The following is a 6,217-nucleotide window of genomic DNA, read 5'->3' on the forward strand; positions in this document are numbered from 1 at the left end:
TGCATTAGCGCCCTGTCCAGTAACTTGGGGTTCATCCCATTCTGAAACAGTACAATTTTGGTTCCTTCCACTTGATGTGGGCACTTGGCTGCCAGCTGATGGAACTTGGCTGCATAATCTCTCACTGACTGGGATCCTTGCCACAAAGTTTGCAGTTCCGTGCTGGCCCATTCCCCTTCTAGAGGGTCTTCAGATTGGGCTCTGAGCGCGGCAATAAAGGCTTGCAGACTTCCCAGCTCTGGGGCCCCGTATAGTAGAGGGTTACATACCACTCAGCTGCTATGCCTTCCAGGCGGGCCGCAAGATGCATCACTTGGCTCTCCTCATTAAGGTACAGGTAACCCCATTGATTAAAGAACTGCAGGGCTTGTATGACAAAGAACCCTAACTTACGGGGGTCACCATCAAAGGTAGCTTCCAGCTCCCATCAGTAGTTCGCCCTCACCGGCTCCTCCCACGTCAACCAGTTGGATAGGTGGCCTTGGGGACACAGCTGAATCGGCGCAGGTCTCAGTAGCCTAGATCTTGGTAGCGCTCCCGGAGCAGCCGGATGCGGCTGAGGTGGAGGTGGAACTGGGAGTCACCCTGGTGGCCCAACTCCCCCTGGTCCCAGTTGCAGCCCTGGCTGCGGTGGTGGCGCCGGCCCCTGAGGTTGAGGCACGGCTGCTGCAGGGGTAGCAGGCCCTGGACCCACAGGGGCCACTGCTCCGATGATAGGTGCTGGGGGGGGGCCGCTGGAGGGACTCCTGTCGCTGGTCCTTGGGGCACTACCCCCCCTCGTGCACCATTTCGGCGGGTGTGACTCTTCCTGACCAGGCGGGGTCAGCCGTTCCCGGTGGCGGTGGCAATGGGAGTGGTGGGCCTTGCATGGGCGGGGCGGCTGGTCTTGTGCTGCCCCTGGCCGCTGCCAACTCAAGCAACTGATGTCATCCCGCTGGGGCCTGGGCCCCGGCACGCCCCACACCTTCCTCTCCCTGGACCAGCAACACAATCAAATAGGTGGCTTGCACTAAATCTGCTCGCATCACCTCCATTTGCGCTTCCAGGGCTTGGCAGCGGTTCTCCTCCTCTACATTGAGGTCGGGCTCCGTCTCGTCCTCTCTGGGCGGCTGGAGCAAGCTCTCCTCCCAAGCTCTCTGTTGGCAGTTGGCTCTCTCCACCGCCTCCTCCATGGCTTGGGCTCCTTGAACTTGGGCTTGGGGACCAGACACAGCAGCTGCCCCCAAGGGACTTGGTCCGACATCTCAGTTGTGCTAGTCACCCAACCCTTGGCAATTCCAGTCACAGTTAGAACTCCATACTGCAGCACTTGGGCCTACCACTGCAGGGCAGCCAAACGTCCCCATCTTTCAGGAACCTCCACCTAACTCTCCCAAGTTCCAACCAAACCGACATCCGCATAGTCCCAGCTCATGGGCTCCGTGCACGGCATAGTCCAATCTGGGAGACTGCCCGTCTCTTCTGGCGGATTCACTTCCACCAGGCACTGCGCTGCCTCATCCCAACAATACCACTGCTGAGTGCTGGCCCAGGCTTCTCTGGCTGAGAGAGTGGACCTCCTGCCGGTTTCCCAAACCGGGCCTCCTGTTGCTCTCAGGTCCTCCTACACTGGAGCTAAGTCCATCATAGAGTGGGAAAACATAGTGCTGGCACGTCTTTCCCTAGTATCCCGGGGCCACAGACCCCACTGCCGGGGTGTAGGCACAGACGTCAGAGGGGTAAATCCTCATCCCACGCTGGTCCAGGGCCTGGCGCCTTCCCTGCTCGCTCACGCCTGATTGGTACCACCGTCAGGCTGTGAAAAGTTTCCCTCACCCTCCGTGAGGGTGAGGAAAGGAACAAGGTTCAAGTGATAATGAGAAGTGGGAGTGATTTAGAGACAAAGAGGTTCTGAGCTGAGACTTCTTTCTGGATGAAATGGTAGTAGGTCTAGAGAGAGAAGAAAAAAAGAAAGCAGATCAGGTAAATTAAAATGAAGTTTGGAGAAAGCTTAAGGAGCGTTTTGGCTTGTTTCTTCTCAATATCTGATGTTACTAAAAAATTAACTTTGCTATTAAAAACAGGAAATTTACAATGTCCAAGGAACCAATATCTTCAGGTGCAACATTTTATAAACATCTCAAAGAACAATGTGCAATTCTGCAGAAATTTGATAAGATTTGCAACCATTATATAAAAGTAACCTATACAATATAAAAATAATCTGAATTTTATAGATGATTTTGGAAATGAATATGTAAACAAAAGATTCAGGACACATAATTAAATAGGGATTAATGTTCTTATTGGTGTATCCAAATTATGACCATCAATTTGTTCCTCATCTTTCTTCTGTTAATAAGAGCAGCACCTTAAAAAAACCAACAAGGTTTCCAGGGTATAAGGTTTTGAAAGTCAAAGTTCAGTTCATCAGAAGAGCACTTGAATCTTGCTCTTCTACTGCAGACCAACATAGCTGCCCACCTGAAACTACTAATAAGAAAGAATTAACATGTAAAATATTCACTAACTTGTACCTGACCATAGCTAAACTATCTATGGGCAATATCCATCATTGTGCTGAAGAAAATGTGATAAAAGTCGATCCTATTTCCACCTACGGTAATCACAAATCAAGATGTGTGATATTGGAGCAATAATTAGATATATCAATATTCAAGTTGTTTGAATAGATTAATTGATCTGTAACAAATTCCCTAGTCAACTGTTCTATCGCCCAACCTCCTGTACAGATTAGCTGACAATTAGTTAAAACTTCGAGAGACATCTTTCTCCTGCTGTTTCCCATTCTATCCTATCCTGGCCCAAAACCTTTAGGGTTTATACTGCCCTTAGCCTTTCATTGTCTATGTACCTAATGATGTGCCAAGGTGACCTTGCATTCATCCTCAGGCTGGGAAACCAAAGAGTGAATGAAGATGCCAGGCACTCATAGGATACACTGCCTCAGTTCCCCTCAGGGAAAAATCATGAGAGACTGGTTTGGATAGTCCTCTTTTCACCACTGTTGATGCTCTAACGGTACACCCCTATGATTTGGAAAGAAAACCTGCTAGGTCCTGTCAAGCTTTTCAGTTGAGCCACAGGCTTTAATATATTGAGATTAGGAAATCACATAAGTATTCCAGATGGGGATGGAAATCACATTTGGCCATCTGTTACAATGATCTGACAAATGTCAATTCAGGGGATCAATGGAGAATTTCCTCTGGTTGAACACCTATTAATTCCCCTCTGCACCCCTCTGGCTTCCTTTGCACTTTGTGCTATAGTCCTCTGTGCAAAGAACCTCATGATTCAGGGAAATAATTTACTGCCCAGATTCTCTTTTGTCAGGGGGTTTGAATGAGTACCCCATTTTCTGACTGGGGCAAGAGAAACTTCCTGCTTCTGAGAGACCACTTGAAATATGAATTATTGTGGAGCAAGACTTTGTTACTCCTTTTCCATGCCCTTTTCCCAGATGCCTGCTGTAGGAAAGATTTCTCCTGACAAAACGCTTTTGCTGTAACCCTAGGAATGCTTTTCTGGGAGTAAGGCCCTTTAAAAAATAAGACATACTTCTCAGTAGAGTTGCTTAGGATTGCTCTCTCTTCTAGATGTGACATCTAGTTTGGGGCTAATCAGCCAAATTACCTTAACCTTGTCCGGGGTCTGAGGCACAGCCCCCGGCCTCACTGGGAGGAAGCAATGGGAGGCAGCCAGGAGACAGCTGTCCTGCCACCCCAGGGCCAGAACCTGCCTACACCAGGGGAAAGGGACAAAGGTCCAAAGCCTCAGAGGGCTAGAAGGGTCAGGGAGAGGCCAGCTAGTCCCCACCCTCCAGGGGGAGGATAGGGGGCTAAGCAGAGCAGAGGGATAGGGCAAAGGCAGGGGGAATAGGGACCCAGCAGCTACTCAAACAGAGCCCTTACCAGCCAAGGAGGAGAAGCAGCCACAACAGTTCAGAACCATGCCCCAGCCTACACCTCAGCTAGAAGACAGTAACCTGGCTCAGGAGATGCCAAGAGCAAAGCCCCACCAGGTGGAGCTGCTGGAGGCACTCTGCTGGAAAAGCTGGGCAGCCAGCCAAGGGGCCACAGCTGGGCCTGTCTTCAGCAACCAACTCAGCCAGAGAGGCCTGGCAGCCAGCCAACGAGACACAGCTGTTGCTGACCTATGCGGCCAAACCAGCTACCCCAGCTGCAACAGCTTGAGGCAGCCCAGAACAATGCTGGGAGGTCAAGGAGGGGTGTGGCCTGGCAGGTGGAGCCTGCAAGGAGGGTGGGGTGGGGTGGGGGGAGAAAGCCCTATAAAGGATGGCTTGGAAGAGCACTTGAGGTGGTGGGTTTGAGTAGGAGTAATGGAGCAGAGCAGAGCAGAGCAGAGCAGAGCAGAGCAGAGCAGAGCAGAGCAGAGCAGAGCAGAGCAGAGCAGAGGCGAGGCGAGGCGAGGCGAGGCGAGGCGAGGCGAGGCGAGGCGAGGCGAGGAGGAGGAGGAGGAGGAGGAGGAGGAGGAGGAGGAGGAGGAGGAGGAGGAGGAGGAGGAGGAGAGTGGATGGAGGAGGAGAAGGCGGCGATCAAAGGGGGTGAGTGGCGCAGATTGAGCAGACCAGAGAGTGGATTGAGAGGGAGTCTGGGTGATGTATACTGCCCCTCCTTCCACAGAGCAGGGTCCTGCAGCATCCCTGGCACCCCTTTGACGTCAGGAGCAGACCGTCCAGTGCCCCGCCCAGTGGCAGTCGCCACAAGCCTTAACAACCTAGCCAAAAAATACTGTGCAAAAATAGGGGAGGAGGGGACAATTCTGGCTCATCCTGAATGGTGACCAGTTCTGTTGATGGAAATTTGGGATTCGAAGTGGGGTCCTGCTTATGACTACCAGGGGAGCTGAGGCAGACCTGCCTATATCTACAGTGTACCACACCTCTTCCCATGCACAAGGCTCCAAGGGGCTTTTTCTCTGTCCCTGAGAATTTCAAATTTCTTCCTCTAGCAATGGAAGAGGCAAGTTCACTTGTCCTATAGAAAGCATGTTGTTGGATGACTCTGTTCAGGCCTAATTTGTATGTATGTATGCACTTAAGAAGTTCTAAGCATCTAGTTAGCTTTTCTATATCAAATCATTTAACTCCTACCAAGAGGTACACCACAAATAACGTTTTTGGTTCATTACCAGGTATAGTACACAAGTAATACCATCACAGAATCTCTGCTTCCAATCTAAGACTTTATTATTAAAACATGATTATTCAGCATTTGTAATACAGGCTTAATCAGCAGAAAATCATGCCATCCATTATAACAACTTCATAGAGCGTTAAAGGAGTGCAATTACATGAGTCCAAAAAAGTATTTTACCCAAAAATAAGAAGGTCACAGGCAAGGAATTCCTTCTAGGAAGAAGCTCCCCATCAATTCAGCTTCTATTTATAGGGTTTCAGAACCATCTCCTAACAATAGCTCTCTGTCCAGCTTCAAAGGAGTACACATCCTTGGCTAACTTACTATCTTGTAACTTCAAACACTAGACAAGGTTATCTATATTTGAAACATCTTAAAATATATAAAAGTAGTTCATTCTTTCTATTTCTTATTTTAATAAAGGTTATATAAAATTAGTGATTGCAAGTTTCGAATATATATTAATATCTTTTGGCCCTCCACCAATACATCCATCTTTGAATTCCCTCTCTAACTTCTGTGAAGTTAGACATTCCTGCCATTCTCAGACACTTTCTACACCTGGTTCTTAGTATATTGTATATATTGATATGAGGCTCTTCTAATCTACACAAGATCCATACACCTGTGAGCCAAACTACAAGTGATGAATGACACTTGAATGGCACTTGCCCTCCACTTGGTCTCCACTCAATCCACTTGCTGTTCAAGTGTCATTCATCACTTGTAGCTTGGCCCTGTGTCACTCCACTGTTTCATGTGCCTTTCCAAAGCTGTTCTGTTCTAGGCCTCTAGACTCCCTTGGTAGCATGTCTAGTTATGGAGCTGGGCTAGCTAGCCCTGTTTCTGTTTTCAAAGCATCTTCTATGACTTCCTTGGTCATATTCAGCAATGATTCTCCTTTAGTTCTAGCTATATCCCTAAAAATGTGGAGGAACACTATTAAGCATGCTTTCAGTAGGGAATGAGGACTAAGGGGTTAAACCAAAGGCTTTGTAGGTTTTCAGAAGGGATTTAATGAAAGAGAGTAAAGTAGTATTGTCTAAGTGTTTACT

Source organism: Eublepharis macularius, chromosome 6, assembly GCF_028583425.1.
Source record: "Eublepharis macularius isolate TG4126 chromosome 6, MPM_Emac_v1.0, whole genome shotgun sequence".
In the NCBI taxonomy this organism is placed as follows: Eukaryota; Metazoa; Chordata; class Lepidosauria; order Squamata; family Eublepharidae; genus Eublepharis; species Eublepharis macularius.